The sequence below is a fragment of the Pan troglodytes genome, chromosome 3, assembly GCF_028858775.2.
Source record: "Pan troglodytes isolate AG18354 chromosome 3, NHGRI_mPanTro3-v2.0_pri, whole genome shotgun sequence".
Taxonomy (NCBI): Eukaryota; Metazoa; Chordata; class Mammalia; order Primates; family Hominidae; genus Pan; species Pan troglodytes.
The window spans coordinates 106545334-106570300 of NC_072401.2; the positions used below are offsets into that span (position 1 = coordinate 106545334).

The 24967-nt window shown below is 36.5% G+C and overlaps 1 long non-coding RNA gene and 1 pseudogene across 3 annotated transcripts in view; one reads left to right on the forward strand and one right to left on the reverse strand.

The window, feature by feature from the left end:
- LOC104006151 (uncharacterized) overlaps positions 1 to 24967 on the forward strand; it is a 211442-nt gene that overhangs the window by 180515 nt on the left and 5960 nt on the right. The window lies entirely within an intron of this gene.
- On the reverse strand, positions 14972 to 15484 carry LOC107974363 (nucleoporin Nup43-like; annotated as a pseudogene).

Here is a 24967-nt window from a genome sequence, read left to right on the forward strand (position 1 = left end):
CATGTCTCCTAACAAGTCTTCCAAGGGTCAAGATCCACATAGTTCTTTTTACTCTCCAGTAATAATTGCTTTACAAATTGTAAGTAATATTATTATCATCATCACCAATCTTAGCTAGAAAGGTTTCTTATAAACTCATATATAAAGTTGGGGAAGCTTCAGAATAAACAGAGCACAGTGAAGCACAAAGTTGAGGTTAAAAAAGCAAGCAACAAGCACTAGCTTTCTCTATAGTCATCATCCTTCTCCCTGATGCACTGTGTAGCTAAGTAGTAAGCTTACATTAAAAACGGGATTGTAGAGTGAGTTTGCCTGAGAATGCCTCTCCAAGACCAGCCTAGGAAGTGCAAATCCCTCCCATTTTGTCCTCAGTTCAACTCCCAAGATTCCCAACCTTGGTGTGTGAGTCACATTGCAATTGCCTACGATATGCATCTGCACGGATTCCTTCTGCTTCAGCAGGGAATTTCAAGCTCCTGCCTGCCTATAATGAAGAAGAAAATTAGTGCGACAACGTGTCCGGATGCTGAAAAGCTGGCAGCCAGCAAAACAGTAGTGCATTTGGCTAATTTTCTTTTCCAGGCTTTTTACTGTAAAGAAAATTGGCCTCCATGGATTAAAAATATTTCAACATTTGCATCCCTTTCTTGAGTCTGATCTCTTTGTTTCCATTTTAATATGTCGTGGGAAGTTTCCTGTGAAAATGTAAACAAGCTTTGTGTTTATTTTAATCACTTTTTCCTCCTGTTTTCGGGCTGTAGACAACCCCAGCCCTTACTCAAATTCTGGTGGTTAGAGTAGAACACAACCAAGTTGTAACCCAAGCCTGTCCTTTTGTAAGAGGAAGTGGTGGGATAAATAAAAGGAAGGCATTTCCTAAAGTAGCTGAGAGTCCTATTAACTGGCTAAAGAACTAACTCCTCAATGAAGAATTAGTCAACTGAACTAGTTTAAGAAAACCTTTGAGGTGAATAATTCACAGCTTTGGAACCTAAATACCCACCCAAGAAGGAATCTTTCCTTTTCCTGTTAATCCTGAATATTGTATCTCTACTTTGCTTCTGGAATCACCTTGAAAGTGTTGCCATCTTCAGTGTTTCTACTCCCTCTCATCTGATTGATTAACCCACTATAGTCTAGCTTCATTCTTACTACCTTACTGAAATTTACAAAGACAGATGTCAACAATGATCTACTTTTTGTATAAGTAATACATTATGATCAATACAGTAAATGTTTCTACTACCTATTTTACTGGATTTCTCTGTTGTATCTGAAGATGTAAACCACTCTCCTTTGAGAATTTTGTCTTCTTTTGTTTTCCATGGCATCATGGAAACCTGATTCCTTTTCAACATTGCAGATCATCAATCCTTAGTCTTCTTCACTGAATTCTCTTCCATTGTCCTCTTAAAATAGGAGTTATATTTTATAATCTCATTCATTCTCATCTTTTCAATATCACCTCTATATAATTTTCCCATTTATATGTCTAGCCTAGACTTCCTTCCTAAATCCTTACATCTTGATCTGCACGCTTTGATTCTAGCAGTGCTATTGTGAACAATTCCAAACCACCTCCTGCTGCCAAAATCTCACCTCAAGTGCTTGCTTCTCTTGTCTTTTCCTGTTGCGACTCAAGTCCTTTTATAATGTCATAGAAGCATTTTTGCCCACTTAAACAAGAGCAGCTCACAAGACAGAAGTCAGAAGGTAAATGTTTCAGACTCCCACCTTTCAGATGGGTAATTCTTGGAGGCTTTCTTTGTTTTTCTCAAAAGTCCCTCATTGCCTAGAGCACTGACCTCAATAAAGTACCCTTACACTGGCTCTTCCTTTTTCCCTATTTCACTTTCCCTCTGTGACCACTCAGGTTTTGTGAGATCACTTACCAAACCAACTACTTATGGCCAAATACCTTTTTTTAATAGATTTTATTTTTTAGACCACTTTTAGTTTCACATCAAAAGGGAGCAGAAGATACAGAGAGCTCCCATATATAATGCTTGTCCTCACATATGCACAGTCTCCCCCATTATCAACATCCTGCCCCACAGTTGAACATTTGTTAAAATCCATGAACCTACATTAAAACATCATTGTCACCCAAGGCCTATTGTTTACACTAGGATTTACTCTTGGTGATGTATATTATTATAGGTTTAGACAAATTTATAATGACATGTGTCTACCATTATAGTGTCATACAGAGTTATTTCACTGGCCTGAAAATCCTCTGTGCTCCTCGACCTATTCATCTCTTCCTCCCCATAACCCCTGGCAACCAGTGATCTTTTTACTGTCTTCATAGTTTTGAATTTTTCAGAACGTCATATAGTTGAAATCCTGTAGTATATAGGCTTTTAAGATTGGCTTCTTTCACCTCATAATATGCATTTTAAGTTTCCCTCATGTCTTTTCATAGCTTGATAGCTCATTTCTCTTTGGTGCTGAATAATATTTCAATGTCTACATGTACCACAGTTTATCCACTCACCTACTGAAGGACATCTTACTTGCTTCCAAGTTTTGGTAATTATGAATAATCAGGCCACAAAAATCTGTGTGCCCCTCATGTGTTTTCCCCATGCTGTTCTCGTGATAGTGAGGGAGTTCTCACAACAGCTCATGATTTTAAGTTTGACACTTCCACACTCTTTCTCTCTCTCTCTCTCTCCTGCCACCATATAAGAAGTGCCTTCCTTCCCCTTTGCCTTCTGCCACGACTGTAGGTCTCTTGAGGCCACCCCAGCCATGCAGAACTATGAATCAATTAAACCTCTTTTGTTTATAAATTACCCAGTCTCAGGTAGTTTCTTTATAGCAATGTGAAAATGAACTAATGCAAATACCAAGGATAATTGCTGGATCATATGTATGATAAGAGTATATTTAGTTTTTTTAAAAATAAAATTGAGACAGGTTCTCACCATGTTGCCCAGTCTGGTCTCAAATTCCTGGGTTCAAGTAATCCTCCCACCTTGGCCTCCCAAAGTGCTGGAATTACATGCATGAGCCACAGTGCCTTCCTGGCCTATTTACTTTTATAAGAAACTGCCAAACTGTCTTCCAAAGTGGCTGTATCATTTTGCATTCCCACCAGCAATAAATGAGCATTCCTGTTGCTCCACCTTCTCACAAGCATTTGATGTTGTCAGTGTTTTTGATTTTTGGTTATTCTCATTGATGTGTAGTGCCATCTCATTGTCGTTTTAATTTGCATTTCCTGAATGAGGTGGATTATCTTTTTATTGTTTATTTACCATCCATATATCTTATTTGGTGAAGTGTCTGTTGGGGTTTTGGGCCTATTTTTCAATGGTACCCAAGTTCTTATTTTAGGCATTGCTTTAAGGGAAACCAAAAGATAATTGGTACCAGCAATGATCCTGCAAAACAGAAGAATGAGATCCTATAACTAGATTGTTTACATTTAGATGATACCAATAATTGAATGACTGGTAGTAAACAGGATGGTGATAAGACCTAACATGAAGTACCATTCAATTATTAAGACCAGCCTATCCAGCATGGTGAAACCCCATCTCTACTAAAAATGCAAAAATTAGTGGGGCATGATAGTGCACCCCTCTAATCCCAGCTACTCGGGAGGCTGAGGTGGGAGAACTGCTTGAATCTGGGAGGTGGAGGCTACAGTGAGCCGAGATCACATCACTGCATTCCAGCCTGGGAAACAGCAAGACCCCACCTCAAAAACAACAACAACAACAACACACAACTCTCATCTGTAGTGGATGTGACAAATACAGAGGAAAAGAAAGGTATTGCATTCATTGATATTGGGCAATAGTAATTATAAGGATTATGGAATTCAATGGCTTTCATTAAATGCCTTAAATGTCTTGAAAAAATATGAGTATGAAATAAAAATAATATGTCGGGTTCAGCTATGTCCTGTGAAGTGTACCCTGTGAAGATCAGAAGACCTCAATGGATGGGTAAAAAGAGACCTTCAACTCCTACAATCAAAGGGTAGTTCTATGCTGAAAGTCAGGTCAAATGTTTAAACCTTGTGAAGACACTGAATGTGCAGCCTTGAAAAATCTTCAAAGCTGAAGACACAGCCATAATAGGGGAGTAGTAAAATCCTAAAACCTGATATGGGGATATTTGTAGATTCATTACACCAGCATGGCACATGTATACATATGTAACTAATGTGCACATTGTGCACATGTACCCTAAAACTTAAAGCATAATAATAATAATAATAATAATAATAATAAAAAGAAAAAAAAAGATTGAACCCTAAGTTCTCCTGGATCCTCCAGACTGGCATAAGCAGCCACTGCCCCTGCCAGAGAGGAGTCCTTCTTACCTGGAGATATTGTCCAGATCTCACCTGAAGCAGATGCCTAGCAAGGTGATGTTTCTTCCTCCATATCCACTATTGCCTTTCCTTCTAGCTTCCAAACCAATAATTAAAGTCACATATCAGGGTACACTAAGTGGGGAAATACAATCCCTCTTCCAGAAAGAACTAGCTTATTCACATTTTGTATTACTGGCTTATATGTTCTGGCAGAAATTGGTAAAATATGTGTGGGAGTGGATTTTGAGGGTTAAGCTGGGCAGACAGTATATAAATCTGAATAAGGGAGAGGTTGTTGACATTGGAGTATTCTTTCATGACTCAGGATTTAATGCCTTGGCAAGAACACCTGGATCCACTCCTAATACAGAACTGGGATCCCTCTTTGAAACTTAGTCACATTTATGGCCCATAGTAATAATGGTGGAGATGCTGAAACTGTGTTGGCAGAGTATTGGAGAAAGATTTAGAAGTGGGAGAAAAACTCACTCTGACTGTGTTCTTCGGAAGAGCCAAGAAGATACGCCTTTACTAACAAAATAAAGAATAAACTTTATGGGAGAGTAGCCAGTTATATCTTTGAAATTTTCAATGGTAGCTCTTCTCTGCAGGACAGGGTAGATAGAAGGAAATGATGTCATGGTGGAACTCATTTCCTCTCTATCAATGGCAATGTAAAATTCCAAAGCATCAGATACGAGGTTGCAACACTTAACAGTCATAGGCAAGGTGGAAATAATAACCATAATAGGCAGCAAATCTACAGTGACAATCAGGAGTCAATCAAGAGTGAGGCAGATGGGCTGCTGACTACAGACAAAAATCAATGGCTGGTAAACAGAAGACTGATCTCAGCTGCTACACTGGAAAATCACAATTATTCATCAAGTTTCAAGCTTTAAGATCTGATCCAATTCTCAAAAAAAGAGTCATTAAAGAGGATAATGTTCACTGCAAGGAAAGATCCCTAAAGGTCCCCTTAAGGAAGGTATATTGTATATACTGCTACAGCAAATATATACAGTAAACATGCTCCAAATTCATTATCTGAAGAAACTGACCACTTACCAGACTAAGTTATGCACTGGGGAAAGAGGAGGACTCTGACCTTTCAAGGACTATTAGATATATTCCTAAGCTGACAAAAATACAAAGAGACATGCTATGTTGTCATACCTCACTACCTCAATTAGAGTGGGGCTTTTGAAGGTCAGATGAATCCTCTCCAAAGACTCTCACAATGAGTTTGCATACCCATTCTGTTGTTATTTCCCCTGTGCCTGAGTGTACAATTGGGATGAATATGATTAGCAGCTAACAAACACTCACTCACATGGTTCCTTGAGCTGTCCAATGAGAGCAATTATTATATGAAAGGCCAAGGATAAGGCTTTGAAGTTACCCTTACCCACTTTAGATAGTAAATCAGAATACCATGCTCAATGAAAATCCAAGCTTAATGCTACAATCAAGATGTAAAGGCACAGGTATTGCGGTCATCGTCATATCATTGTCTGGTTGACATCATTACAGATAATAGCTGATTACCATGAAAATACCAAATGAGACCCACAATTGCACATCTGTGTCAGATGTGGTATGTTGACTAGAACTGATCAACATCACTTGTTGATCAGGCAGTGGCAGTTGGTATGTAGCTATTAATCTGATTAATATGTTCTTTTCAATCCTCATCAATAATGAAGATGAAAGAAATTCACATTTATGTGGAAAGGACAGCAATGCACATTCACTGCCTTGTCCCCAGGCTATGTTATTTATCCTGTTCTCTGTCAAAATGTAGTACAAAGGAAACTAGATCATCTTGACATTCTAGAGAAAATTATGCTGGTCTACTATATTGATGAAATTATAATGAACAGGAAATGGTGAGTAGCTCTGTTACCATTGTCAAATCATATATTCCAATGAGTCAGAGATAAAAGCTACAAAGATTGAGGGGCTGCCACATACTTTGAAGATTTTTAGGAAGCCAATAGCCTGGCACATATTTGAACATGTTCTCGTGTACTCCAAGAAAAAAGACAAGCTATTGCACCTTGCAACCTTGCAACTAAGAAAAAGACACATTCAGTCGTGCAACAGATGCTGTCAGTGTTTTGCACAGAACATCTTATTATTTTCCATTTCTTTGCTTATAGGTCTGACTTCTAATTGCCAGCACTGTAATTTTTTGCTCGAAAGCTCCCTTTCTGACCACCAGACTATGGAGAAGGCCAGAAATGCCCAATAATTAATTCCTCCCAAGATTAATCCTCAATTAGTGACTAATAACAGTTGTTGGATACTTCCTAAGTACTGCGTTTCACAAAGTCTATAAGAGTTCCTAAGAAGGATTAAGCTCTAGTTGCCCTCAGTGATAACTTGCTTGAAAATTTTATCTTTATGAGATGCAACTCACATAGTGCTCAGAGAGAAATTTATAGTTGTAAACACCTATACCTAAAAATGAAGAAAGAACTCAAATCAATAATCTGAACCTCTTCCATATGAAACTAAAATAAAAAAGAGCAAATTAAACCCAAAACCAGAAGAGGGAAGGAAATAATGATAATTAGAACATAAATAAACAAAATAGAGAATAGAAAAGCAACACAACAAAACCAAAGCTTGGTTCTCTGAAAAGATCAATAAAATTGAGAAATCTTTAGCTAAAAAAAGAGAATTACTGAAACAGGGAATGAAAGAGGAAGCATAACTACTGACCACAGAGAAATAAAAAGTAATCTAAAGAAATACAGTGAACAAATGTATACCAACAAATTAGATAACTTAAATAAAATCTACAACTTCTTAGAAGGATACAAGGCCGGGTATATGCCTGGTGGCTCACGCCTGTAATCTCAGTACTTAGGGAGGCAAACGTAGATGGATCACTTGAGCTCAGAAATTCAAGTCCAGCCTAGGCAACATGGCTGTCTGTCTCTATACAAAATACAAAAATTAGCCAGGCATGGTGGTGCATGACTGTCATCCCAATTACTCAGGAGGCTGAGGTGGGAGGTTCACTTGAGCCTGGGAGGTCAAGGCTTCAGTAAGCCAACATCACACCACATACTCCAGCCTAGGGGACACTATGAGACCCTGTCTTAAAAAAAAAAACAAAAAAACACAAATGACTGAAATTGTGTCAAGAAATAGATTGAACAGACTTATAATAAGTACAAAAAAATTGGTTAGAAATGTGGAAACTTCCCTCCATGAACAACCCGGATGTAAGCGTGGGCAATGTTGCAAAACCTCATCTCTGAAAAAAAAAAAAAAAATCAGCCAGGTGTGGTGGCAAGTGCTTGTAGTCCCAGCTGCTTGGGAGGCTGAGGTGGGAGGATTAACTGAGCCAAGAAAGGTCAAGGCTATGTGATCAGGGCACTGCACTCCAGTCTGGGCGACAGAGTGATAGAGTGATACTCTGTCTCAAAAAAAGAAAAGCCTAGATTCAGATGGCTTCACTGGTGAATTCTACCAAATATTTAAGGAAAAATTAACACAAATCCTTTACAAATCTTCTAGTAATATAAAAGAAAGGAGCATTTTCCATCTCATTCTATGAGGCCAGTTTTACCTTAATAGCAAAACTAGACAAAGACAATAAAAACTATAAATAAAGACATAAAAATTCTCTATAAAATACTAGCAAACCAATACTAGAATCAATAAAAAAGATTATAGACCATGAACAAATAAGATTTATTCCAGGAATACAAGGTTGTTTTGATATCCAAAAAATCAATTAATGTAATATCCAATATTAATAGAACAAAAAACAAAATCATATCATCTCAACAGATACAGAAAATGCATTTGACAAAAATCTAATACTCTTTCATGATGAAAAAGAAATACTCACTAAACTAGGAATAGACGGGAACTTCCTCAATCTGATAAAGAATATCTGTGAAAAACTTCATCTAACATTATACTTCATGGTAAGACACTAAACTTTTTCCCCTTAAGATCAGGAACAAGACAAAGATGCTGACTTTTGCCTCTTCTACTCAACATTGTACTGGAGGTTGCAGCCAAGGCAATTAGGCCAGAAAAAAAAATGTATACAAATTGGAAAAAAAGAAGTAAAACTACCTCTATTTTGGGGTAATATGATTTTGCATATAGAAAATCATAAGGAAATTTAAAACTAGCAGAAATAATAAAGTCGAAGATTATATGGTATAAGGTCAGTGTGCAAAATCAATTGTAACTGTGTACACTTGTAATAAATATGAAAATGAAATTAAGAAAACAATTCCACTTATAATAGCATTAAAAAGAATAAAATACTTAGAGCTAAATCTAACAGAAGTGCAAAAAATGTATACTGAAAACTAGAAAATACTGTTGAAATAAATTGAAGAAGAATAAATAAATATCAAGACATCTCACGTTCATAGATCTGAAGACTTAGTATTGTTAAAAAGGAAGTATTTCCCAAATGTATCTGTATACTCAGCAAAATATCTATTAAAATCCCAGACAACTCCTCTGCAAAAATTGGATATGATTCAAAAATGTATACAAAAATTGAAGAGATCCAGAATAGACAAAATAATCTGAAAACAAAAGAACAAAATTGGAGAACTCATACTTCCCAATTTCAAATATAATCATAAAGCTAAAGTAATCAAGACAGTGTGTTCCTGATGTAAGACTAGAAATATAAATAAATAAAATGAAATAGACATTCCTGAAATAAACTCTCACATATAAACTCAATTGATTTTCATCAAAAGTGTCAAGAAACAGTAATGGGAAAAGAACAATCTCTTCAACAAATGGTGCTGGGATAACTGAATAACCAAAAAGAATCCAAAAATTGAATTTGGACTCAGACTTTTTACCATATATAAAAATCAAGTCAAAATGAATTATAGACCTAAATATGATAGTCAAAACTATAAAACTCTTAGAAGAAAATTTATTTGAGAAGATCCTCATGACCTTGACTTAGGCAATGATTTATTTGACCCAAACCACAAATGACAAAAAATGATAATGATAAATTGGACTTTATTGGACTAGCAAACTTTTGCTCTTTGAGTGCTACTATCACACAAATAAAAAGACAGCTCTGATGGTTAATTTTATAAGACATTTTTCTAGATCATGGTACTCTGTTGTTTGGTCAAACATCAATCTCGATGCTGTTGTGAAGGTGTTTTTTAGATATGATTGATATTTAAAGCAGTAGACTTTAAGGAAAGCAGATTTATCCTTCATAAAGCAGGTGGACTTTATCCAATCAACAGAAGTCCTTAAGAGAAAAGGGTCCCGGGAAAATGAAGAAATTTTGTTTCTAGACTACATTCCTATTCAAGACTGCAACATCAACTCCTGACAGAATTTTCAACCTGTCAGCCTGCCCTACAGATTTCAGACTTACCAGCCCACACAATCATATGGATCATTTTATAAAACAATCTCTCCCTCGGCCGGGAGCAGTGGCTCACATCTGTCATCCCAGCACTTTGCGAGGCAGAGGCAGGCGGATCACGAGGTCAGGAGATCAAGACCATCCTGGCCAACATGGTGAAACCCCATTTCTACTAAAAGTAAAAATAAAAAATTAGCTGGGTGTGGTGGCACGTGCCTGTAGTCCCAGCTACTCAGGAGGCTGAGGCAGGAGAATCGCTTGAACCTGGGCGTTGGAGGTTGCAGTGAGCCAAGATCACCATTGCACTCCAGCCTGGCGACAGAGCGAGACTGTGTCTCAAAAAAAAAATTAAATTAAATTTAAAAATAAAAAAATAAAACTCTCCCTCTCTGTTTCAACCTCTCTCTCCAGATATGTGTGTATGTATACATAATGCTAGAATATACTGCAAGTTTGATTCCAGACTACAGCAATAGAGCAAATATCACAAATAAAGCAAATCACATGAATATTATGGCAGACATATTCCCCAGTATATATAAAAGTTATGTTTACATTCTACTTTGGTCTATTAATGAGCAGTAATGTTATATATCAAACATGTACATACTTTAATTTTAAAATAGTGCTTAAAAGTTCTAACAATCATCTGAGCCCTCAGGAAGTCATAATCTTTGCTGGGGAAGGGTCTCGCCTCCATGTTGATCACTGCTGACTGATCAGGGTGGTGGTTGCTGAGGACTGGGGAGGTGGTGGCAATTTCTTAAGACAACAATGAAGTTTGCTGCATTAATCGACTCCTCCTTTCACAAAAGATTGCTCTGTTGCATGTGATGCTGTTTGATAGCATTTCCATTTCCCTACAATAGAAGCTCTTTCAAAATTGGAGTCAACTCTCTCAAGTCCTGCTGCTGCTTTATCAACTAACTTTATGTAAAATTCTAAGTCCTTTGTTGTCATTTCAACAGTTTACAGTGTCTCCACCAGAAGTATATTCCATGTCAAGCAACCACTTTCTTTGCTCATCTATAAACAACAGTCCTTCATTCATTCAAGTTTTACCATGAGATTACAGCAATTCATCCACTGAAGTGGAATCTTCAGAATCCACTAATTCTAGTTCTCTTGCGGCTTCAACCACATCTGCAGTTACATTCTCCACTGAAGTCTTCAACTCCTAAAAGTCATCCTTGAGAGTTGGCATCAACTTCTTCCAAGCTCCTGTTAATGTTGCTATTTTGACCTCCTCCTATAAACAACAAATTTTCTTAATGACATCTAGAATGGTGAGCTCTTTCCAGAAGATTTTCAATTTATATTGTCCAGATTCATCAGAGGAATCACTATCTATGGTAGCTATATGCTAACAAAATGTGTTTCTTAAATAAGACTTGAAAGTGAAAATTACTCCTTGATCCAGGGGTTGCAGAATGAATGTTGTGTTAACAGGCATGAAAACATTATTCTCCTTGCACATCTCTCTCAGAGATCTTGTATGACCATGTGCATTGTCAATGAGCCGTAATATTTTGAAATAAACCTCTTGAGTAGTGGGTTTCAACAGTGGGCTAAAAATATTCAGTAAACGGCCGGGCATGTTGGCTCATGCCCAAAGTGCCTGTAATTCCAGCACTTTGGGAAGCCAAGGCAGGTGGATCACCTGAGGTCAGGAGTTCAAGACCAGCCTGATCAACATGGTGAAACCCTGTCTCTACCAAAAATACAAAAATTAGCTGGTCATGGTGGCACATCCTGTAATCCCAGCTACTTGGGAGGCTGAGGCAGGAGAATTGCTTGAATCTAGGAGGTTGAGGTTGCAGTGAGCCGAGATCACACCATTGAATTCCAGCCTGGGCAACAAGAGTGAAACTCCTTCTAAAAGGGAAAAAAAAAGTCAGTAAACCATGCAGTAAACAGATAGGCTGTCATCCAGGCTTTATTGTTCCATTTATAGAGCACAGGCAGAGTAGATATAGCATAATTCTAAAAGACCCTAGGATTTTCAGAATGTTAAATGAGCTTTGGCTTCAACTTGATGTCACCAGTTGCATGAGCCCCTAACTAAAAAGACAGCCTGTCCTTTGAAGCTTTGAAACCATGCGTTGACTTCTCCTTCCTGGCTATGAAAGTTCTAGATGGTATCTTCTTCCAATGTAAGGCTGTTTCATATACACTGAAAATCTGTTGTTTAGTGGAGTCAACTTCATCAAGTATCTTAGCTAGATGTTCTGGATAACTTGTTGCAACTTCTACATTAGCACTTGCTGCTTCACCTTATACTTTTATGTTATGAAGATGGCTTCTTTCCTTTAACCTCATGAACCAACCTCTGCTAGCTTCCAACTTTTCTTTCTTTTCAAAGAAAATAAACTTCAGATGTACTAAATAATTAAATTCCAAATGTAATCATTGTATGTAAAAAACGAAACCATAGAATAGAAGGAATTGCTGTTTAACATTTATATAAACCTAGGATAGGGACAGCATGATGCCAGGAAAAGGAATTGTAATGAAAGAAATTGATTGTTTTTACCACAAAATGCAAACTTCTATAAAAAGCACCACCAGTAAATCCAAAAATAAATTGAAAAACACTTGTATCATATAACCAAAGGCAAAAATCTTCATATATAAAAAGATACTGTAAATTAATAAGAACATTCCAAACTACCTCAAAAAATGAAAATGGCTAAAGATAAGCAAGTTTTTTTGTGTGTTTTTTTGCTTGTTTGTTTTTGAGACAGAGTCTTGCTCTGTCGCCCAGGCTGGAGTGCAGTGGTGCAATCTCAGCTCACTGCAACCTCCGCATCCCAGTTCAAGAGATTCTCCTGCCTCAGCCTCCCAGATAAGCAAGTTTTAAAAGAAATACAGATTAAATAGACATTATAGCATTAATCATAACAGTGAGAAGCTAGAAACATGAAATAATCAATAATAGGCAAACAACTGAAATAAATGATACACATACCTATACCTTAGAATATTAAGTAGCAGTTCTTCAAAATGATAATAGAAAAAAAATGTGTTTACCAAATGTACAAGAGAAAACAAACCCGTTAGAAAGTGGGCAAAGGACACAAACAGACATTTCACAAAAGAAGACATTCATGTGGGCAACGAACATATAAAAAAAAGCTCAACATCACTGATCATTAGAGAAATGCAAATCGAAACTGCAATGAGATACCATCTCAGGCCAGTCAGAATGGTGATTATTTAAAAGTCAAGAAACAACAGATGCTGGTGAGGTTGCAGAGAAATGGGAACACTTTTACACTGTTGGTGGGAGTGTAAATTAGTTCAACCATTGTGAAAGACAGTGTGGCAATTCCTCAAAGACCTAGAGGCAGAAATACCATTTGACCCAGCAATCCCATTACCGGGTACACACCCAAAGGAATATAAATAATTCTATCATAAAGATACATGTGCACATATGTTCATTGCAACACTATTCACCATAGCAAAAACATAGAATCAACCCAAATGCCCATCAATGATAGACTGGATAAAGAAAATGTGGTACATATACACCATGGAATACTATGCACTCATAAAAAGGAACAAGATCCTGTCTTTTGCAGGGACATGGATGGAAGTGGAAACTGTTATCCTCATCAAACTAACACAGGAACAGAAAACCAAACACTGCATGTTCTCACTTATAAGTGGGAGCTGAATGATGAGAACACATGGACACACTGGGGGAACAACACACACTGGGGCCTGTCGTGGGGGTAGAGGGGGAGGGAGAGCACCAGGAATAACAGCTAATGAATGCTGGGCTTAATTCCTGGGCGATGGTTTGATCTGTGCAGCAAACCACCATGGCACACGTTTACCCATGTCACAGATTTGCACATCCTGAAAATGTACCCCAAAACTTAAAAGTGGAAGAAAAAAAAAGATTAGAGTTTGTTCAATGTGTAAAACCAATTAAAAAATAATCTATATCTTTAAAAAATGTGTTTACTGCTAGGGAATGTGCATTCCCAACAATAGCATGGATGTTTTCATTTTTTATAAAAAATTATATATATTGACAGATAGGAATATGAAAATAATATTGTCTATTTGAAATTGTATTTAAAATTTTCTTTTGACTGTATTTGCTTTTTCTGCAATGAATTGCTTTCATAGTAAAAAAAAAAGTCTTTTAAAAATTAGTCCCAGCAATAAAACCATAGACAGATAAAAAATCCAGCAATCCCTGAGGTAAGGTGGCATTTTAAAAATTGAAAATATTTATTTGGACAGAAAAGCAAAACTTTATCATAATTATGAATATTGTAATTATAAAGTAAATGAACACTTCAATCATGTAACAGTTGTGACTTATTATTAAGGTTTTAGGTCTATAATACATTTAAAATTTAATGAACTTTGGAAAGACAATATCATAAAATTGTCTTAAAACACTACGTTAAGTAATTATTAACATTGCAGATAAGGATAAAGATGGCAAAATTCTTTACTCTTACCACATCATCATATAATTATCACATTTGTTATCAAATTTTAGTTTGGAAGTCAGTCCACTTATCAATATCAAATTCTACTTTGTTGCACAATGTCCAGTTTAGCAATTTTCAACTATGTTGTGAAATTCAAGAAAAACAAAGTTGGGTCTAAGCAGTTGACAAGAGTTCTGCTCGAAAACCTATTCTTACAAAAGAACTTGTCAAAACATTTTTATCTTTAAAAATTTTTGAATGCAACTATTAATGTTTCACTTTTGCTCTACTCAATTTTGCCTGAAAAAGTTTATTAAAATTATTAAGGAAATAAAGTGTAGAAGGATTATAGAAAATATTTTCAATAAAAAGAATAATCATTAACACTGGTAATTGCCACTAGGAAGGAGTATACATACTGATAAAAATTATAGAAACCTGTTGGTGGTTCCCATAACTACCACTGATGTTAAGTCCCACAACATCAAAAATGAAGAAATAGTTCCATGAGCTGTCAGTAATTGTCTGAAGGCAATGTATTATTCATCAGCACCAGAATCCCTCTGAAGTTCTTCCACATGTTCTCAATTTTTTACCATTGTTCATCTATCAGATACTGCAACTGTTCTGGGAATATCCAACTAACAAAAGCCAAAGTTGGGCATTGACACTAACGGTAGCTTACTGATGTTTCCCCTGCAAATCTCACATTTTCTGATAATAAAATTTTGCACAAAAGGTAGAATTCAAAAGGCCGATTATACATTTATCTAAAATCTTATAATTACAGTAGTTTCATGAAAAAAGTTGTCCAGTAGTATAAATTGCTTCTGCATCAGTTCCACAAACAAGACAAGGACCAAAAACATCCAAACGGTTCACAGGCAGGGTTGAGAAGTAACCTTGTGATTTCAGTTTGGTCTTTTGTAGGATCAGTGCTGAGCCAAGAACTTTGAGAGACTGGTGAACATTAGCTTGGTTACTAATGCTATGGGACAAAAAAGTTCTAGCTCTTCCTCCTTGGTGAAAGAGTGATGGTACAACTGTGGAAACATCCCAGTGCCAGAGGAATTCATCTTCAGAACAATAAATGGAGGATCTGGGTTGGATGGGTGAAAGTGAACTTCCTACATTTTAGCTTTGTAAGCCTTCAGCAGAGATACAGGCATAGTACCTTGTCTAACATTCCAAATACTCAACATTCCATCCTGGCCACCAGTAGCTACAAGATGCTGTTTGATGAGATTTCTATCAACACAATGGACTGGCACTCAGTCACCAGTCATGACAATATCTGAGAAGGCTCATTTCCTTGTTGTGTGCAATCCCACATTTTTAACTATCCAATCGAATTTACAGTAAGAATCTCTCAGGAGTTCGAAGAACGATTACAGCATGGAGTATACTACTATCTGCATTGCCTACAGTTCTTACAGCTTCCTTGTGATAAGCTTTGAGGAGATTTATTCAACCATTGTCTCCAACATTAATGATTTCTGGGCTGTTGCACACAACACCTGTACATGGTGCCCTGCTACACAAAGGACTTTCTGGGCCTATGTGGTAGTGAGCTGTAGTTCACCACTGGTTGACTGAAAGAGTCTGGTTATTCAGATGATGAAGGAAAACTGATACACCTCCTGTTGATGAAGCAGCTACAATTCTTTCCTGGTCAGACAACTGTCAATCCATTATATCACCATGGTGTCTAATATCACGCAATAATTGATTGTCTCCTTCAAACCCTCTATCAGAGTCCAAGTTTCCAAAATCTCCCATAGACCGCAGTGAAACATAATTTTCCCCATTGTCCTAAGAGCCCATAGTGAACATCTCTGCAGTCTTCAAGTGCCCCAGAGGACTGGTCACCAGCAGGTTTTGCAGATTTTCTGAGACACAAACAGCATACAGCAGGTACAGCAAGAAGCAAGCACTGCTTCCAACTTCTCTTCTGCAGCTTCCTCACCTCTCTCAGTCTTTGTAGAATTGAAGAGAGTTAGGGTCTTGCTCTGGATTAGGCTTTGGCTTAAGGGAATGTTGTGGATGGCTTGGTCTTCTATCCAGACCAACTAGAACTTTCTCCACATCAGCATTAAGGCTGTCTCCTTTTTTTATTATTTTTCATGTGTTCACTGAAGCAGCACTTTTAATTTCCTTCAAGAACTTTTCCTTTGCATTCACAACTTGGCTAACTCTTTGGCACAGTGGCCTAGCTTTCAGCCTATCATTGTTTTTGACCTTCCTCTCTCAGCAAACTTAATTATTTCTAGCTTTTAATTTGAAAAGAGAGGCGTGCAACTCTTCCTTTCACTTGAACACTTAGAGGCCATTATAGGGCTATTTCAATATTATTGTGTTTCAGGGAATAGGGAGGCCTGAGGAGAGTGAGGGAGATGGGGGAATGGGTGGTTAGTGGAGCAATCAGAACATACACAACCTTTATTGATTAAGTTTGCCATCTTTTATGGGTATGGTTCATATAGCCCCCCAAAAATTACAATGCTATCATCAAAGATCACTTATCACAGATTACTATAACAGATATAATAATAATAATAATAATAATAATAATAATAAAGTTTTAAATATTGTGAGAATTACCAAAATGTGACACAGAGACACAAAGGGAGCATATTGCTGTTGGAAAAATGGCATTAATAGAATTGCTTGCGGCAGGGTTGCCACACACCTTCACCTTGTGAAAAATGAAAGCTCTGTTCAGTATAATAAAGCAAAGCACAATAAATGGAGGTATGCCTCTGTGTGTGTGTGTGTGTGTGTGTGTATGTGTGTGTCCTATTGGTTTCCTTTCTCTGGAAGACACTAATATAACAACCTAAATAATAGAAGAAAATATTTGTAAATTATTAAAGGTGGCTTTTATCTAGAATATATTTTTAAAGTCTTACAACTCAATGATAAAAAGACATCCTAATTTTTAAAATTTTTTTAATATACTTTAAATTCTAGGGTACACGTGCACAATGTGCAGGTTTGTTACATAAGTATACATGTGCCATGTTGGTTTGCTGCACCCATCAACTCGTCATTTACAATAGGTATTTCTCCTAATACTATCCCTCTCCCAGCCCCCCACCTCCTGACAGGCCCCGGTGTATGATGTTCCCCGCCCTGTGTCCAAGTGTTCTCATTGTTCAGTTCCCACCTGAGTGAGAATATGTGGTGTTTGGTTTTCCGTCCTTGTGATAGTTTGCTAAGAATGATTGTTCTAACTTCATCCATGTCCCTACAAAGGACATGAACTCATCCTTTTTTAGGCTGCATAGTATTCTATGGTGTATCTGTGCCACATTTTCTTGATCCAGTCTATCACTGATGGACATTTGGGTTGGTTGCAAGTCTTTGCTATTGTGAATAGTGCCACAATAAACATATGTGTGCATGAAGACATACTAATTTTTTAAATGAGCAAAGGGTTAAATATACATTTCTCCACAGAATATATATGAACCACCAACAAGGACATGAAAAGTACATTAGTAGTAATTAGGAAAATGCAAAGCAAAACCACAATATAACACTTCACATTAACTAGGATGACTAAATTCAAGAAGACAGCAATAACAAATATTGGCGAGAATGTGGAGAAATTGTAACACTCATATATGTTGATGTGAATGTAAAATGATGCGACCATTTTGGCAAATAGTTTGGCAGTTGACTGTTTACTGTCAAATATGGAGTTATTATATTATCCAGCCATTCCATTCCTTGGTATGTACCCATGAGAAGTGAAGACATGTCCACATAAAAATTGGTACATAAATGTTTATAGTAGCATTATTTGTATTAGCCCAAAACTGGAAACAACCAAAATGTCCATCAACTAATGAATCGATAACTAATACATGGTATATCCATACAATAGAACATTGTTTGAAAATTAAAAGGTGAAAGCAGTTACTGTCTGCTGCTAATGTTTCCACAAGAAAAAGTCTCTTCACACTTTCTGTCTGTCTGATTGTAGCAGCCTGAGATTGAATAGAGGAATACAGGGGGGAAAACCCAGAAAGAGAATTTTTACAGCTCAGGAATAATCTTGTAAACACTAAAGAGCCTGTTTTACTACAAAGAAAAACCTAAAATTTGGTTTACATGAGAAGTGTTGGGAAATAGCTCCTCCTGTCCTAACCTAGCTGGTTACATTTGTAAGAACTTAAAGGCTAAAGCTAATTAAAAGCAAGCCAATAATAAAAAGAAAAGGAAGAACATAAAAAGGAATGAAATTCCAATACATCTTACAACTTGAATAAAACTTGAAAGCATTATGTGAAGTGAAAGAAGTCGGTAACAAAAAACAAATATTGCATGATTCCATTCATATGAGATGTCCATAACAGTCAAATCTATAGAGACAGAGAGTTGATTAGTGGTTACTAACAACTGGGTTGGACAGTGAAGAGAGAAGTGTAAGGAAGGGTGAATGACTGGTAATAGGTATCAAGTTTCTTTTTGGGGTGATGAAAATGTTCTAAAGTTACATTATAGTGACCTCATTCCATCTTACTTGCCATCTATCTTCATAAATAGCCCTGTTTGTGTTTTTGCCAGTTTCCTCCCTCCCCAGCTTCTACTTTGATCTTTCTATTCCTCTTGTTTCTTCTAGTCTTGCATCACAATCCAAGCTCCAAGCACAAAAACAAATTATCTGTTCCCAACCTCTTTGAATCAGAAGCATTAGCAATTATATGAACCATCATTTGCCTTGGGTCCACCAAACCAGCCCCAATTCCTGTGGCCAAATCTGCGGATACAGTTATTTGGAGTTTGGAATTTATACCTTCACAACTCTATGGTTAGGTTCTGTGAATTGCAGAGAGTCTAATCAACTCATGATGTAGCTAAAAATATACCATCCAAGAACTGAGTTACAAGTCCCTGTTATCTTTCAGTCTGACTTACTGGAGACTCTGAAGGAGGGAAACCAGAGGAACAGCAGCTTTTACATCCAGGAAGATGGTGCTCATGACAACAGCCATCCATACATAGTTGTCCAGAAAGCATGTTGCCAGTGTGAGCTAAAATTTCTTTCCTAAATACCCAAAATGGCACATCTATCCTTCATTTGCCCTGGTAGAAGAGCTTACGTAACCAGAGAAATGGTTCTAGTTTCCTGTTTCAGAACTTTGGAAAAAGCTTCTTAGATAATATGAGGAACAAGGACTTATTTTCTGTCTTAGTATGCTGTTCTATGGGATGATAGATGTAATCTGTGTTTCTTAATCCTTGTTCCCACTTTTGATGCCAAACAAAGTAACCATGGTTGACACTGAAAGTGGACTTTTGAGGCTGTCTGACTCCTCCTAAGAGGCTGACTCTACCTCTTCCTCTTTATTTGCTGGTTATTTTAATATGACTATAGAATCTGTTCTAACTAGATAATAAATAAGAGAGCGGAAGGAACAAGGACATAAATTTGCAAAAACTAAAAAAATATGAAGTGCACAAGGAAATTGATTGAAGCCACCAATGCCAGGGAATAAATCCTATGCTACTTCACCATCAGTGTGCCAGCAGGGTATTGATTTCTGGATGCACGATGGGGAAATTAGTGCCGGCTCCAGTACGGTTGTGCAGCAGTAACAGCTCAAGGAGTATCTGGGGAGACCTTAATGACTAAGAGAGCTTTGGGAACTTTCTCTGGGAATTTTAAAAATAAAAGTAGTATAATTCTTCATTAAATTCTAAGTAGTTGAAATATCTGCTTTTGGAAAAGCCATAAATATAAAAAAGTCTCATTTGATCCAGAAAAAGGTCCCAGGATTGAGATATAATTCCTTAGAAGTCAGCCAAGAGTGAGGAGAACAAGCTTTGTACTTTTAAATAAACTATCTCCCATGGGCCCTAAATGGACACAGCATCTGCAGTCCCTAAAAATGTACATACTTGATAGAGAACAATATATTACATATATTTCATAAATGCATAGAAAGTTTTAGAAACAATTAGATTAAAAACAGACTGTGTTCCAAAATGCCTTTGTATGTCAGTCAATTGGAATTAGAAAACTTTTTCCCCACTAAATCCATAGTTCATGTTCCCAGGTGAATCCTAGAAATTCTACTTAAACCATATGCAGTTGAAAATGTGGACTAAGTCCCAAGTTCTTTGGGTTCTAAGCCACTGTGACCTCTGAGGGTAGGGACCAGAAAAAGAGAAGCTTTCACAGTAGCCCAGGAATATGGTTCCTATGGCAGCAGACATAGATAGATAGATAGATAGATAGATAGATAGATAGATAGATAGATAGATAAACAGGTTAATGAATGGATGTACAGCAAAGTATACATGCTATCCAAATCCCAACATGACATGTTGAACCTAAATTTTTTCTATTTTATTTTTTAAAAAATTAACGTAATGCAATTTTAAATAAAATTGCTCCATATTCAGAGTTTCCTTTTTCCATTTCAATGCTTATTTTCCTTTATAAAACTAAAATGCAGATCTTTTATCCAGTAGCACTTTTATCTGTGGCCCAAGGACCCCACCAATAATTTAACACATATCATCCTTTAAACGTAAAAACAGCTGGGTGCAGTGGCTCATGCCTATAATTCCAACATTTTGGGAGGCCAAGACGGGAGGATTGCTTGAGCCCCGCAGTTCAAGACCAGCCTGGGCAACAAAAATGTTGCCTGTCTCTACCAAAAGTTTTAAGAAATTAACCAGGCATGGTGGCACACATCTGTGGTCTCAGCTACTTGAGAGGCTGAGGAGGTCGAGGCTACAGTGAAACAGATTTGCACCACTGAACTCCAACCTGGGCAACAGTGTGACCCTGTCTCAAATGATAATAATAATAATTAGCCTTAGCCTACCTTTTCCTTACAAAGGTTTTTACTGCTGTCTCTTTTATCACCTTTCCCTTGAAAGTTCCTGACAACTTGAAACCACTTATTTGCATGTAGTGAACTGCTTAATACTTGTGTTAGGGTATATCACAGACCTCTGCCTCAGAAAACAAAGTCACATTTTTATGCTCTTCAACAATAAATCCTCTAAGCAAAAATGTAGCATTGCCTTACATGTTTAGATTCATACATAAGATTCCCTACATAATTTGTGGTATAATGGACATGGGATATAAGATTCTGGAATTTTATGCAGCATCTAGAAGACCCAAAAAGAATGTTTAGGATTTCTCTTTCCTATCATTCTCATCTTTCTTTCTCTGTCCAAGTCTTTCCCCTAGAACACTTGCTCAGCCAGGCATTCTTCCTGAGTTGCCCTCTTACACTTCATTTTGCAAGCAGGACATGTTATTGAGATAAGGCTTTGGCTGACTTACATTCCGGCCAAACTGTAATTACCTGCCGTGTAGCCTGCTTCCCAAAACAGTAGGGGAAATTTTATTGGAGATGCCAGTCATTTTTGTACAAGTAGCCACCCCAACATGTTAGTGACCATTTCATTCTCCATATTGTCAGAAAAATCTGTGTATTAGTGTCAAACTTAATTCAAGGTGCACCTTAAGTCCTCAGTACCTCGCCAGTCTCAGGAGGCCCTTTATGCCTCTTTCCATCTTGAGGTAATCTTCATTTTTAGCATACACAAAGCTGAGAAAGAGACAAATAGGGGGACAATTTTGTGAAAGTCAACCCAAATCTTCCAATTTTTTAAGTATCATTTCCTATTTGCCATTAATTCAATAGAGGGTCACTCACTATGGTGTTATACATTATTCACCAAGTATATTATATTACAATTCTTCCTTTTAGAGGTTTCTGAAACAGTCAGGACTTAGATGATCACCTGAAAATTTAATCCTTTGTTAGGTCAACCCTGATTGATAATTCAGATCATATGTCATACACGTGGCCAAAATTTCCATTTTCTATTTTCTACTTAGTTATGGACTATAGTATAGTTATATCTAGCCTTAATGACCTTTTGAAAAAAATTCCTTTGTAGCAATAGCCATATAGACATTGTTAGTACTTTAATGAAAATGATGACCAAATTCATCATAAATGAGGCATGCAGAGTTTAATTTAGTGCTATTTTCCATTTTTCTTTTTTGTATTTTTTTTAAGAGATGTCTCATTATGTTGCCCAGGCTGGTCTCTAACTCCTGGGCTCAAGCAATCCTCCCACCTCAGTCTCCTAAAGTGCTGGGATTCTGGGCATGAGGAACCATGTTTAGTCTTTTCTATTTTTAAAAGAAGGGTGTTCGTTGGTTGAAAATATCTGGCCCCTAGCAGATACTAGTAACTTAGTTCTGTATAGAGAAAAATGATTTCATAATCATAGACGATATAAACTATGGACAACCATCTTGCCAATTCACATTGGCAAGAAGAAACAATGTGATCAACCAATGTAACTGTGAATAAAATTTCTGGGGAAGTCTCACCAGAAGTGGCAATCCTATTAGAATGGAAGATATGGCACCTTTGTGAAATGGGGAAATTTTCAATATGAGGCAAAGTTAGTTTGGGATGTCTATTTGCATTTATTGACTGGGTAACAATAAATAAAACATTCAAACCAATTTGTGCCTCAGTTTCCATATTTGTGAAAGAAAAAGAATGGCCTTTGTGTTTGAAACTCTTAAAATCAAGAGAGACAGTGTATCACAGTGGTTAGGTGCACAGCCCTGTGCATTCTGATTCTTCCTGTTACTAAATGACCTTAGAAAAGTTACTCAAACTCTTTGTGCCTCCAGTTTTGCGTTTGTAAAAAGGAATGATAATATATCAACTTTTAGGGATATTGTGAAGATTAAATTAATGAATGCATGTAAAATGCTTAGAACAATGTCAGGTACAAAGCAATAATTCAATGTATGTTAGGTCTGCAGCAACAGTCATCAAAGCAAGACTATCTTTTTAAACCAGATGCTATACCTAATGAGGTGTTCTTGATTCTTTGTTGTCACATATTTCCAAGTGCTTTCCAATGAGTTCTCCTATATCTCTGAATATTATTTCCAGGAAAATATTAAATTGAAACACAGTGAGAGCAAAGAATATATGCTGAACTGAAAATCAGGATATGGGATCACTTGAATTTTCCCCACCAATTGTGACATTAGTAACTTGGGCTCTCGGTTTCCTCATCTGAAAAATAATGGAAGTAAATTAAGTATGTCTAAAGCCCCTTTAGCTTTAACATTCTTTCAAATAAGACTGTATTTGGTCTTATTATCCTGAAATAATTGGAATGACATTTTACAATAGCCATTCTCAATATGCATATTTGCTTAGGTATGTTAAGCTCTTTTTTTTTCTTTTAAACCTCAAATTCAAGGTTTGTGTCAACTAAAATAGACAAAATCTTATGAATGTTGAACCAGGAATGTGACAAAATGCATTTTTCCACCATAGAGTCAAAGTAAGCATAATATACTTTATCTAAATGAACACATTTTAGTAAAAGTAAAGTTCTGATTTAGGGCAACTTGGAAAATGAGAATTTCAGTTAAGACCTGCCTAAAGGAAAGGAAGCTGAAGAAATGAGCGAGAGAACAAGTATAATTCTTAAAGGAGAATTTAAGTTACACTTTGGAAAATACTTGTAAAAACAGAGTTGTCTTTGCAGGGAGCACATCATCTTGAGGGGAAGTGCTACAAAGTTAGAAAAAAGACAAATAACACCAAGCAAATTACAATTTTTAAAAATAGTATTATCTCAAGGAAACAGATGAGAGCCTACAGGGAAGGGGAAAAGTTAGTAAGAAAAGAAAATAATAAAAAATATAAAACAAAAAGTTGTCCCAAAAATCTGATGAAAGAGAAAAATAAGGAAATAGCACAGAGATATGAGAGGAAAAAGACATAAAAGAATGACATACATGGAGTCATAGTGTCAAAAATACATTGATCTGACAGTCAGAAAGACAGCTTCCATATTCCAAAAAATAAGGTGGGGGTGGAGGTGGGTTGGCATAAGGAAGAGCCTAGAATGTTCAAAAATATGAAAGACAAAAAAGCTAGGAAACTGTTCTGATTAAAGGAGACTAAAGATAATACATAACCCTTGATAGAATCCTAGATTGTGAAAAAAAAAAAAAAAAAGACATGGGGACAATCAGGGACATTTGGATATGGATGGATTGTATATTAAATAATAGTATTATGTTAATGATAAATAGTCTGAGTGGCAATGGTATTGTAGTTATATGTATACATACATATATATAGTATGTAGGTTATATATAGATGTCTTATTATAAGGAGATAGAGATATATGCTGTGGTATTTAGGGGTAAGATGTCTGCAACTTACTCTCAGCCTTTTCAGGGGGAAAAAACGTAGTATAAGGAAAAGGAGACAAAGTAAATATGGCAAAATGTTGACAATTCATGAATGTAGAGGGAGAATCTACAATGTTCATTGTCCTATTCTTGTAATCTGCCTGTAGGATTGCAGTTTTCAAAATAAAAAGTTTCTCAAAATTAAAAATAACAAAATCTTGCAATAAATAAATTCCAAAGCTGTTTAAAAAAAGCAAAAAAAATTATGTAGCATAAGCTACCTTGCTCAACCCTTGTCCATCATCCTTCTCCACTACAACTTCGTCAAAGAGAGAGTGTGTAAAACCAAATTATTACTAATTATTGATTAGTTCTGCAAATAAGAACCCTGAATTCTTTAGAGGTTAGTGCTCTTCTTATCATTAGAACCACAACAGTTCTCTACTGCCAGTCTGGACAGAAGCAGTTACTTTGTGGTATCTATTGGGTAACATTGAGAGGAAGAAATGGGAACCTCTAAATGCAAATTAAGCCTGTGGTTAAAAAAAAATTAATTAAATAAAAAAAATAAG